Below are 12,857 nucleotides of genomic sequence, written 5' to 3' on the forward strand. Positions count from 1 at the left end.
GTGTGTGTTTGTATGTATGTGTGACATCACATATTGAGGAGGTCCAGCCCCTTGCCCAAAGATTTCAAGGGGGCTAATGGAGGGCCACTTTCAGCTTTTGGGCATTATGTTCCTCACCCCAGTTTTATTATGTGTTTTAAACATGGATGTTCTTTTAAAAAGTTTGCCCAACTGCTTTATGTACTTTGTAACCACTTATATACCTCTGATGAGATGAGAAAGTGTGCTGGGTTCATACACAGGGTCACTCCAAAGTGCTGGACTTTTGGCACTCTGGTGTGACCCTGCTGATGAACCTAGAGTGCCAGTGTCAGACAGGAAGGTGAACTGGACTTGTCAGCAGGGTTGTGCCAGAATGCCAAAGGTCCAGCACTCCACCATTTGAAGAGCCCAGCATACCAGTGGTGTGTGTGTGTGACATCACATATTGAGGAGGTCCAGCCCCTTGCCCATAGATTTCAAGGGGGCTAAAGACATGGCCGCCTGGAGTTGGCGTGCCCGATGTACTGTATTGGAAGACAAAATCTGCTTATGATTATATATATATATATATATATATATATATATATATATAATCTTATTGAATAAGGGACACGGGTGGTGCTGTGGGTTAAACCACAGAGCCTAGGACTTGCGATCAGAAGGTCGGCGGTTCGAATCCCTGCGACGGGGGTGAGCTTCCATTGTTCGGTCCCAGCTCCTGCCAACCTAGCAGTTCAAAAGCACATCAAAGTGCAAGTAGATAAATAGGTACTGCTCCGGTGGGAAGTTAAATGGCGTTTCTGTGCGCTGTTCTGGTTCACCAGAAGTGGCTTAGTCATGCTGGCCACACGCCGGTTCCCTTGGCCATTAAAGCGAGATGAGCGCCACAACCCCAGAGTCGGTCACGACTGGACCTAATGATCAGGGGTCCCTTTACCTTTTATCTTATTGAATATTGTATGATCTAAACAGTACAATAAAGCAAATACAGTGGTACCTCTGGATATGAATGGGATCTGTTCCGGATCCCCGTTCGCATCCTGGAGCGAACGGAACCCATGTCTGCACATGCACGGGTCGTGATTCGCCACTTCCGCGCATGTACGTGACGTCATTTTGACTGTCTGCACATGCGTGAGCGGCGAAACCCGGAAGTAATGCGTTCTGTTACTTCCGGGTCACTGCGGAGCGCACCTGGAAAGCGCTCAACCTGAAGCATATTTAACACGGTCTGTTGTGACTTGTTCCATAAACTAGTGCCTACACAGGGAAGAAAGAATCAAGGAATGGAAATGAAGTAAGAGTCTAGGGCAAAGAGCTAGACGCGGTGGAACTCTGCCCTAAATCTGCCTCTGGCCCTGCCAAATCCCTACCCTAGTTCAAGTGTCTGGGCTGGCATCCCTTCCGAGTGGCTCACAGCTGCTGGCTGTGCGCTCTCTTTGGCTGCCAGTTCTGCAGGCTAGAGCAGAACATCAGCAGATAAAGCTCTTCATGAGAAATGAATCCTGGTGCCAGGGCAAACCGCATGGTGAATTCCTGCTGGGCATGTGGCTCTTGAAGGCACAAGGGTTGCCAGGAAAAGAGCTGGCATGTTTACAATGCCCTGGGACGTCCAGTACTACCCATCCTCTGAAGTATTGATGTACAAAAGCGACAATCTGTCTGGAAAGGAAAATAAAAACTTTTGATATGCAGATCTGTCTCCTGTTTGCTTAAGTTGGTGGAAGTGACTCCTTTTTGCCAAATGAATGGCATAATCTATTTTCTTGCATTGGAGGGCAATACCGTATTTTTCGCTCCATAAGATGCACCTGATAAGACGCACCTAGTTTTTAGAGGAGGAAAACAAGAACAAAAATATTCTGAATGAAACAGTGGATAGATGATTTTTGTGGTTCATGCTGTGGCCCCAGACATGATGTGTGATTTGATGGTGTGTTTGGGGTAGCCCAATGCAAAAATCCTGAGGATCCATGTGGATCCATGCTTTGTAACTACGTTTTTACACCATTGCGGCCCCACGCAACAGTGGGTGTGTGATTTTTTTTTGGGTGCAGGCTGTAGCCATGGACATGCTATGTGATCTGATGGTGAATTTGGGGTGACCCAATGCAAAAATCCTGAGGATCCATGGGCTTTTCCCTCCCCCCTCCCAGGCAGCCTCTTTTATCACTAGCCTCCCTTATCTCCCTCCTGATCACAATCAGCTGCTTCCTTTCAACACCCCCTTCCCTCTTGTTTGCCTTAGTGTCTTTTCCTTAGCTGGAGCAGTTTTTTGCTCCTCCTTTTCTTCTAATTTCTCTCCTTGTTGCTTGTTTTTAGTATATCTGTCTCTTCTCCTTGCAAGTTACCTCCCCCCTCCCCTGGTAGCCTCCTTTACCAGCAGCCTTATCTCCCTCCCGATCGCTTGCTGATCAGCGGCTTTGTTTCAACACTCACTTCCCTCTTTCTAAAATAAAAAAAGCATGATCTCCTTTTCGCCCCTGGGCAATTCGGCTCCAAGGACCAGACATTCACTCCATAACATGCACAGACATTTCCCCTTACTTTTTAGGAGGAAAAAAGTGTGTCTTGTGGAGCGAAAAATATGGTATTTTTCAGCGCAGGGACCACATTCCATTCTCCGCAACCTTTGGAAGGCCAAAGTGGGTGGAACAACTAATGTAAATTTTCCCTTGCACACTAGAGTAGTTTCTGTGCATGCTGTCTATCCTCCATGCAGGCAAGCAAGAGGCATGATCAGAGTTCAAGGGCACCTTCCAGCCGGGCAAAAACACACAAGGAGGGTGTGAAGCAGGGCTGGTGATGAGGGTGTGGCCTGGGGGGAGAGGGTGGGGTGGTAAGGAGAGTTTTCTGGGGGCCAGATAAGAATGGAGAGCCACTTTCAGCTTTTGGGCATTATGTTCCTCACCCCAGTTTTATTGTGTATTTTAAACATGGATGTTCTTTTTAAAATGTTTGCCCAACTGCTTTTTGTACTTTGTAACCACTTACTGTATTTTTCTCTCTATAACACTCACATTTTTTCTCCTAAAAAGTAAGGGGAAATGTCTGTGCGTGTTATCGAGCGAATGTGTGGTCCCTGGAGCCGACTGGCCCGAGTACAGGGGCAAAAACCAGGCAAAAATCAGATCGCGTGGAGGAGGGAAGGCTAAAGAGAGGAGGTTGCTGCTTTCCTGCATTCTGCCTCAGGGTCTTACTGCCCACCCTCTTCTGTTTTCGGTTGCTGTGTTTGCTCAAACGCAACAAAGAGCAGGGAAATCCCCTGCCCTCCTGGCAAGCACAGGGGAAAGGAAAGGATCGCGTCCTTCCTTCTAATTCCTTCCTAGTCACACTGCACGCAGGCTCCAGCCCACCCGGCTCAGGTTCCGTCAGCTAGGAGAGCAGCCGACAGCCACCACCTCCTCCTCTCCGTGCTCCGGTGCTGCTGCTGCGTCCAGCATTATAGGGACTCGCAGGCAGCCGGAAAACATGCAGGTGGGAGAGAGAGAGAGAGAGAGAGAGGGCTGGCTTGGGTGGGTGGGGGAAAACTTTTGCCTTCCTTTCCTCCCTCCCGTTAAACCCCTCTCCTGCATTGTTAGCCAGCTGCTTCTCCGCACACCCCTCTCGTGCTCCTTGTCCCTTCTGTGTTTTTCCTTCCCTCCCCACTTAAAACGTGGTTACAAAGCACGGATCCACATAGATCCTCAGGATCTTTGCATTGGGTCACCCTAAATTCACCATCTGATCACATAGCATGTCCATGGCTACAGCCTGCACCAAAAAAATCACGCACCAACTGTTGCCTGGGGCTGCAATGGTGCAAAAGGTGGTTACAAAGCACAGATCCACATGGATTCTCAGGATTTTTGCATTGGGCTACCCCAAACTCACATGTCTGTGGCCACAGCATGAAGCACAAAAATGATACATCCACTGTTTCATTCAGATTTTTTTTTCTTGTTTTCCTCCTCTAAAAACTATGTGCGTGTTACGGTCAGGTTCGTGTTATCGAGCGAAAAATACGGTATATACTGGCATTAAGCAGCGAAATGATAATGATAATTGATAATTTTAAAATGTAATATGATGTAAAACAGCTGGAGGACATCAGGTTCCTCATCTTTTACTCACGCTTATCATTTGTAGAACTCAAACACAACTTACACAGCTCAAACACAACTTACACAGCTTTATGAACCCTTAAAAGGGGCAGATAGGACATGAACCCAACAGCAATCTCTTGGTTTCAGTTTTCCAAGCGACATTAATCCCAAGTATTGCTTCTGGAAACCATTTTGGGGTTCTATTTCCTGAACTGCGCAGGACAAAAACAAAGCAGACTTACCTTTACAGGCTTGTTGTAAGGATTGCAACACAACGTTGTCTGCAAAGCAATGTGAGCGCCTAAAATGACTGCGGAAGTCTCTTCGGTTGCTGCTGATGCTTCAAAGAGGCTTCTGGGGGGTCAGCGTATAATGAATCACATGTTGGGCCTGTTGCGGGACACTTGGGATGGTTTTTATCCAGTAATGTTTATCCACCTTCCATTAAGCTAAGAGGTTCTCCTGCCTTCCTGCTAGAATAGCTGCTGTTTAACAAATCAACTAAATTGCCTGCGATAGCTTGTCCTTGACTGCCACTTAGCGGTAGTTTGGAGTTTATTAGATTAGCCAAGCTCCTGTTTTCTACCGGGAGGCTGTCTCATGTGTGGGATTCCAGTGTACGCACTGTGACTGGAAGGCGTAGGAAGTTAACTTATACTGGTTTGTCCAGCTCAATATTGTCTTTTCAAAAAAAATTTGTTTATTTGGTTTTCAGATCAATGTTTTACAATCACATATTCAATATACAACATAAAAACAAGATTCCAAAGAATCTCTTGGACTTCCCTCCTCCCCTTTGTGGGTCCTATTACGAATCATTTCCTCCTGCATCTTTTATAAAAATCCATATCTTTTATCTCTCCATTATGTCCGAAATTCACCATTAAACTACAAGTGTTATTCCAGTCCCACTAATGGTTTTAACCAGTGCTTTTTTTCTTTAAAAAATGTTTAGGGGTACTCTCATTCTTCTACTCATATTGGCCCCTCAATAAGGCCAAACTGAAATGTTTGACAAAATGTTTAGGGGTATGCATCCCCCCAGAAAAAAACACTGGTTTTAACTGTTTGCATTGGTTTTTAAGACAATTTATAAATTTCCCTCATTTCTTATTAAAATTTTGGTCTTCCTGATTTCTGATTCTTCCAGCCATTTTTGCCAATTTGGCATAATCCATCAATTTAATCTGCCATTCTTCTCTGGTAGGGACTTTATCTTCTTTCCATCTCTGGGCCAATAATATCCTTGCAGCCGTGGTCACATACATAAATAGTCTTTTCTGCTCCCTTGGGATTTCGGCACCTAGAATTCCTAAAAGAAAAGCTTCAGGTTTTTTAGACAAAGTTATTTTAAACATTTTTTCAACTCTTTATAAATAATTTCCCAAGATTCTTTTACTACCTTAAATGTCCACTACAGCTGATAAAAGGTGCCTTCTTTTCCCTTACATTTCCAACAAGCATTTGATCCTGTTTTATACATATTTGCTAAAAAAAACTTCCAATGAAGGAGGGTCTACCACCTTCCAAGAGAGTCTATTCCGTGGCTGAACAGCTCCTACTGCCTTAAAGTTCTTCCTAATGTTTAGTTGGGTTTCCCAGTAGTGATGTACGGAAGTGAGAGCTGGACCATAAAGAAGGCTGATCGCGAAAGAATTGATGCTTTCGAATTATGGTGCTGGGGGAGACTCTTGAGAGTCCCATGGACTGCAAGAAGATCAAACCTCTCCATTCTTAAGGAAATCAGCCATGAGTGCTCACTGGAAGGACAGATCGTGAAGCTGAGGCTCCAATACTTTGGCCACCTCATGAGAAGAGAAGACTCCCTGGAAAAGACCCTGATGTTGGGAAAGATGGAGGGCACAAGGAGAAGGGGGCGACAGAGGACGAGATGGTTGGACAGTGTTCTCGAAGCTACCAGCATGAGTTTGACCAAACTGTGGGAGGCAGTGGAAGACAGGAATGCCTGGTGTGCTCTGGTCCATGGGGTCACAAAGAGTCCGACACGACTAAACGACTAAACAACAACAACATTTAGTCAGAATCTCTTTTCTTGCAACTTGAAGCCATTGATTCAAGTCCTACCCTCTGGAGTAACAGGAACATGCTTGTTCCATCTTCCACATGATGGTTGATGAGCAATTTTAAGGCCCCACCTGCTCTCCTTTCTCGCTTGATCTTCAGACTGGGCTTGAATCTGGCTGCCTTTCCAATGGAGGGCTGTCTTCCACAAAGAAGAACACCTGACAAGGAACAGATCCCTCATTGAGTTTAGAAGTACAGTCGTACCTCGGGTTATTAATTCCTTCTGGAGGTCCGTTCTTAACCTGAAACTGTTCTTAACCTGAGGTACCACTTTAGCTAATGGGGCCTCCTGCTGCTGCCGCGCCACCGGAGCACGATTTCTGTTCTCATCCTGAAGCAGAGTTCTTAACCCATGGCACTATTTCTGGGTTAGCGGAGTCTGTAACCTGAAGCGTCTGTAACCCGAGGTAGCACTGTACGTGCAAAATGCAGCCTGGGTGTATTTCTGTCTGTAAGTTAAACAGACTGGAATAGGTACGTGTGACTTTATTTAGTTGCGGAGAAAGAACCTTGCACCTGCCGCTTTGGGGCTCGGCAGGCTTTGCTTGCCGTTGCCAAAGGTGCTTTGCAAGTTCTTTGATCTGCCTGCACGCTCTCGCCACAGCCATTTCCTCACCATATTTACCCGCTTTCCCCTGTGGCTTGAATGTCTTTTCATGTTCAAAGCGCTTTCTGCTTGGAACTCAGAGGCAGTAAGGAGGCCGTCTGAGTTTAGTATGGGGCAGGGCGGATCCTCTCTGGCTAAGTGTCTCTGTAGTGCTTTGGAAGTCAAAGGGCATCAACACCCTGATGTGCTCAACTGCCTGTGATGAGCCCTCATTTTAAATACAGTGGTACCTCAGGTTACAGACGCTTCAGGTTACAGACTCCACTAACCCAGAAATAGTACCTCAGGTTAAGAACTTTGCTTCAGAATGAGAACAGAAATCGCGTGGCAGCAGCGGGAGGCCCCATTAGCTAAAGTGGTACCTCAGTTTAAGAACAGTTTCAGGTTAAGAACGGACTTCCAGAACGAATTGGGAGTTTTAGTCTGAATTATCCCCAACAGGAAGGACTCCGGGTTTTTTTGGAAAGTACTTTTAAACTCCCCCCTCCCCAATTCATTACAGATCATTTCCCAAAACTCTTTTACCCATTTACAAGTCCACCACATATGAAAGAACGTTCCCTCCAATGTATGACTCACTTCCATAAAGCAGTGTGCTTACCACGCAAGCCTGGTAGACCACCTACCTGGTCATTAGCATCAAATCTTCCCATACCATTTTAGAGAGGCAAGACAAATTCACAGAGAATAAAGCTGTCAGTGCCTACTAGTCATGATGGGTACAATCCAGCTCCAGTAGGAGGTCTCTAAACAACAGTTGCTGAGAAGCACATGTGGGGAGAATGCTGTTGTGCTCGTATCCTGCTTGTGGGCTTCCCAGAAGAGGCATCTGGTTGGCCACTCTGGGAATGGGGCCTGATCCAGCAGTCGGCCTCTTTTGAAATCCTTAGTGACCATGCTGCTGGGGATTCATCTGAGTTGGGAGTTCTGCTGCACCTGTACATATTTTGCATATAGCCCACAAATTCTCAATGGGATTTACGTCCGGGGAATTCCTTGGCCAATCAAGTACCTGTATTTGCTGCTCTGTCACGAATTTCTTCACCACTTTTGATGTGTGAAAGAGGGCTAGGACCTGCTGCAATATCCCAGTACCACCAAGATACCGTATTTTTCGCTCTATTAGATGCACCGGACGATAAGATGCACCTAGTTTTTAGGGGAGGAAAACAAGAATTAAGAAAGTAACGCAAAACATCCTGAGCTAAGAGGGAGCGCTCCTCCATCTTCGCTCAGGAGGCTACCCCTGAAGCAAGGAGAGCAAGTGGGATTGGTGTGCACTTGCCCTCCTGGCTTCAGCGAAAGGAAGCCTACTGGCTTTCCTCCAACAAGAGCCACACGCTCTTTAAAGGGAGTGCGGCTCTTGGGGGCTTTTCTGGGAGGTGGGGGAAGGGACAGAGCCATGCGCTAAGCCAGAAGCTAGAACAGCCAGGATCCCGTTCGCTGTTCTGGCTTCTTCTTTAGCCGCGTGCAGCCTCTCCCGGGCAAGGGGAGCCTTCATCCCCTGCCCGGGAGAGGCTTCGTGCGGCTAAGGCTCCCCCAAGAGCTGCACTCCCTTTAAAGAGCGTGCGGAGTGGGGGGAAAAGCCCCCAAGAGCCGCACACATGCTCCACGTGACAGTGCCTCCCACCTGCATTCGCTCCATAAGACGCACACACATTTCCCCTTCCTTTTTAGGAGGGGGAAAGTGCATCTTATACAGCGAAAAATACGGTACCTCTTTTCCAGCTCTGGAATAACTCTCTTTCGTAGAACCTCAATATATTGTGGTGAGCGCATCATTCCTTCTATTGGCTGCAGGCTTCTGACACCATAACAACTGAAGCACCCCCAAAACATCTTTTGTGGGTGCTTGACAGACTCATTGATGTGGCAATCACGAAGCTTCTCTCCCTGTGACCTTCGAACATGCCGACTTTATTTCAATTAATTTGCACAAGGTTGTAGGGACACAGAGATCCCTCATTGCTGTCCTAAAACATTCAGTTACAGAGGTCTGGCTTTGGAGATTATGCATAAAACCAGAGTTGTGTCCTCTCCTGCTTCTTTCAAGGGGTTAACTCCGAGAGGAATGTGCTGAATCGGCCACTGCATTCTACTCATTCCTGACTGTCTCTGCCCTGACCTGCTTTCCCAGGCCCTGCAGCTTGGGAACTTGGCTGCTCTTTCTTGGGGAGGGCGGGGAGAGGATTACTGTCTAATCTCAGGAGCGCTAGATGAATGGAAATCATGTAGAATGGCCTGGCGGGCTTCCGAATGTGACATCTACAAAACGTAATTGAAGGTGCCTCCTAGGGAGGAGCAAACCTCTCCATTTCGGTTCTCTCAGATTCTCATCTTTCCAGTCTTCAGATCTTCACATTTCCACACCAGTTTGCTGCTATTATTATTATTCTTATTCTTATTATTATTATACCTTGGTTTACAACCATAATCCATTCTGGAGGTCCGTTTGTAAGCCAAAACAGGTTGTAAGCCGAGGTGCGCTTTCGCCAATGGGGCCTCCCAAAAAATTTGTTCGTAATAAAAAAAAATAATGGTTGTAATCCAATAAAAGGTTGCAAACCAGGACACGCACTTCCAGGTTTGACGTGTTTGTAATCCAAAACGTATGCAAACCAAGACGTATGCAAACCAATTATTATGAAAAATTCAGTGGCATTTCAATGCAAATTCCTCCCAATATGCACATTGTTGGATGCGATTTTGCATTTTGGGATGCTGTTTTCACACAGCATCTCCTCTCCTGCCCCTCCCCCCACTGTTAGTTTAATCAGTGTTTTAAAATTATGAACATTAGTAAAGGTAAAGTTAAAGTTAAAGGGACCCCTGACCATTAGGTCCAGCCGTGACCGACTCTGGGGTTGCGGCGCTCATCTCACTTTATTGGCCGAGGGAACCGGTGTACAGCCTCCAGGTCATGTGGCCAGCATGACTAAGCCACTTCTGACGAACCAGAGCAGCGCACGGAAACGCCATTTACCTTCCTGCTGGGGCGGTACCTATTTATCTACTTGCACTCTGACATGCTTTCAAACTGCTAGGTTGGCAGGAGCTGGGATCGAGCAACGGGAGCTCACCATGTCACAGGGATTTGAACCGCCGACCTTCTGATCGGCAAGTCCTAGGCTCTGTGGTTTAACCCACAGCACCACCCGTGTCCCATGAACATTAGTACCACCCTCTTAATTGATTCAGGCCAGATCCACGGTGGGGATGGGGGGGTCCCTGGGCTGGCCCGGGCAAGAGTTGATCTGATCAGGGATATAGTCAGGGGGTCGTGCATAGCCCTATTAATCAGTGGCAGCACCCTGTTTAAGGACCTCCCTCCCCAAAGAGGCTTGTCTGGTCTTGGCACTCACTTTGCTGTCATCTTTTTTTTAGTGCCAGAAGTAGACCTTTCTGTTCTTCTGGGCATTTTGAGCTTTTAAGCTCTGAGCCTGAACTTCAATTTCCAGTGTAATCCTATTAAGGCTTGCTCGAAAGTAAATGTTGCTGTGTTCTGTTGAACTTAACTCCCCTAGTAATCGGGCATAGATTTGCAACCTTAATCAGCTGCTCTTGGGCTGCTGTCCTATGCACACTTACCTGGGAGCAAGTCCAGTTGAAACCAATGGGGCTTACTCTTGAGTATTTATTCTGTTTTTATTCATTTGCTGCATTTCTTCCCTGCACTTCATTTATTTATATATTTATATATATTTTTATTAAAGATTTCTCCGTTCGCAAAAAATACATGCATTGTCTCTTTTTTCAAGTTCTGTTTTTTACAGATCAGTTTCATTCCTTGCGAGACATTAGTCTTGTGTGCAGTATTAGGTTGGGAAGAAAAGAGAGGGGAAGAGGGGGGATGGTGACTGGGGTGGTGTGGGGTGGTTATGCTTCTATTCTTCTGCTTAGTGTATGTGTGGGGTTTTCTGTCAGCGTCACTTGTATTGGTTCTCTTACAATTCGCTTGTTGTGTTTCCATGGCTGTCAATGGGTGGATCTGTTGGTTGCCATTCTGGCAGAGAATCGAGTCTGAGGTTCTCCAATAGTTGCAGGGCTTCAGGTATGTTGGTAGCTGTGTTGGTGATTACAATGAGGTGAAAGGAGAAGCCCATTAGTACTTGATTCCTGCTTGTTGAAGACATTGGGTACATGGGTCTTTCCTCTGGTTTAGGCTCTCTTGTGATTACCTGCTCTTCATTGCAGTTGTAATTTGAGAGAGGGTTACAGTTAAAACAAATGCATATTCATAGCACAATTATTAAAGAGCAAGGCAGATCACTTACAACTAGGCATATAAAATAAGCAGACATGGATAGAGCTGCCCTGTTCATTTCTGACTTTAATGAATTGGACCCAACAAAGTTCTACTCAGTCCTGAAATGAATGCATCTAAGTTAGCCATGTCCTTTAATTATACTGGTTCTACTTGGACTGTAAGAAGCCTGTTTTCCCCCCCAACTGTCCATTTATGTTTATACTGTTTTGTTTTTATTGTTTACCAGGTTGCTAACTGTCCTGAAAACCAGCTGGTATGCAAAAACAAAGCCAGCAAACAAACAAATGTGTTTCCTGATGACTTGCAGATGCCTTTTCAGTTGGCTGAAAAAGCTTAACATTGATTAATCAGTTATTAAAGGTTAGAACCTTAAAGAAACAAACGAACAGCAGGTTGAACAATGCCTGCAATTAGACTACCTTCTGTTGATGCAAGAGATGTCACTTTGGAGTTACAGTATACTGAGATCCTTGCCATCAGCCGGGGTGTAACGATGTGTTACAAATGCATCAGGTTTCCTTCAGATGGTCAATGCTGTTACAAGTCTGGATGAAACCACAGATTCCCTACCAAACTTGGGACCCTATATCTGTGAGGGCAAAGCTTGCCAAACCTGCTCCTTTGTCAAGCGTGGCTGGTTAAGTTCCACGATTCAGCATGAGCAAAGAATTTGCTCTGGATTCTAGCTGTGACATAAAACCAGAGCCGGAGTTGTGTGTGAGTGAGTTGGAAGGAGACTGGAAGCTAGAGACACAGAGACATATTTGCTCCATTCTGGGCTTTGGGGCTCCCCTGGAAACCTCATACAGATCCAAGATCTGTTGGGGTGTTAATGCTCCTACACTCAGGTTGTATATACAGTTAAACCTCGGTTGTTGAACGTAATCCGTTCTGGAAGCCTGTTCAACTTCTGAAATGTTCAACAATTGAGGCGTGGCTTTGATTGGTTGCAAGAGCTTCCTGCACTCAAGCAGAAGCTGCATCAGACGTTCGGCTTCCAAAAAATGTTCGAAAACCGGAGCATTTAGTTCCGGGTTTTCGGCATTTCGGTGAAACATTCCAAAACGGAGCCGTTCGGGAACCGAGGTTTGACTGCAAGTGGAAATAAAACCATGTATCCTAAAGACACCACATGAAGGAGAGACTCTATTTTATGTGAAGCAAGATGACTGTGCTGTAGAATCCACTGTGAACACTGCTAAGTTGAATCGAGTGTTGGAGTGATGGCCTGGGAATCAGATTCAGAGGCTGAACCTGAGGAATCCCAGCCTGCACAGGAGTCCCCGCCTCCAGGACCAGCTGAGCTGGGGCTGGGGCTTGAACTTGAAGGGCCCTCACCTGTGCCAAATCCTCAGGAGCAGACACCAGCTGAATCTGCTCTGGCTCCGGAGGTGATCCAGGACCCATTGCCTGCAGCTGCTTCACTCTCAGCCCCGTCAGGGGAAAGGTGAGGTTGCCTCTGGGTCCGGTAACCCTCTAGTCTCTCCAAAGCTGCAGAGGCTCGGGGCAGAGAGGCGGAGGGAACTAAGTTCTCGCAGGAGGAGTGCTCGCCTCCAGGCCAAGAGAGGCGAGTTACCTGTGGACCGGGGCCGCCCTATGCCTCAGGGCAGATAAAAGCCAGCCAGCCCCAGTTCCAAGTTGCGGGAGCAACATTGTTGGTAGCCTGTTCCTGCCGGCACCCTGTCCTGTTCTTCTGCCAGAGTTCCTGACCACACCCGATTCCTTGCCTTGGACCCCGCTTCAGCCTTGACGGACAACCTCCATACCAAACCCTCAACCAGTGTGAGAGAGAGCCAGTGTGGTGTAGTGGTTAGAGCGGTGGACTCGTAAT

At 46.6% G+C, this 12,857-nt stretch overlaps 1 long non-coding RNA gene across 1 annotated transcript in view; it reads right to left on the bottom strand.

Moving 5' to 3' along the window:
• The window catches only part of LOC309356370, a 251,904-nt gene that overhangs the window by 183,370 nt on the left and 55,677 nt on the right, over nucleotides 1-12,857 (bottom strand). The window lies entirely within an intron of this gene.

This window comes from Podarcis melisellensis (assembly GCF_964234715.1).
Source record: "Podarcis melisellensis genome assembly, chromosome: 14".
Taxonomy (NCBI): domain Eukaryota; kingdom Metazoa; phylum Chordata; class Lepidosauria; order Squamata; family Lacertidae; genus Podarcis; species Podarcis melisellensis.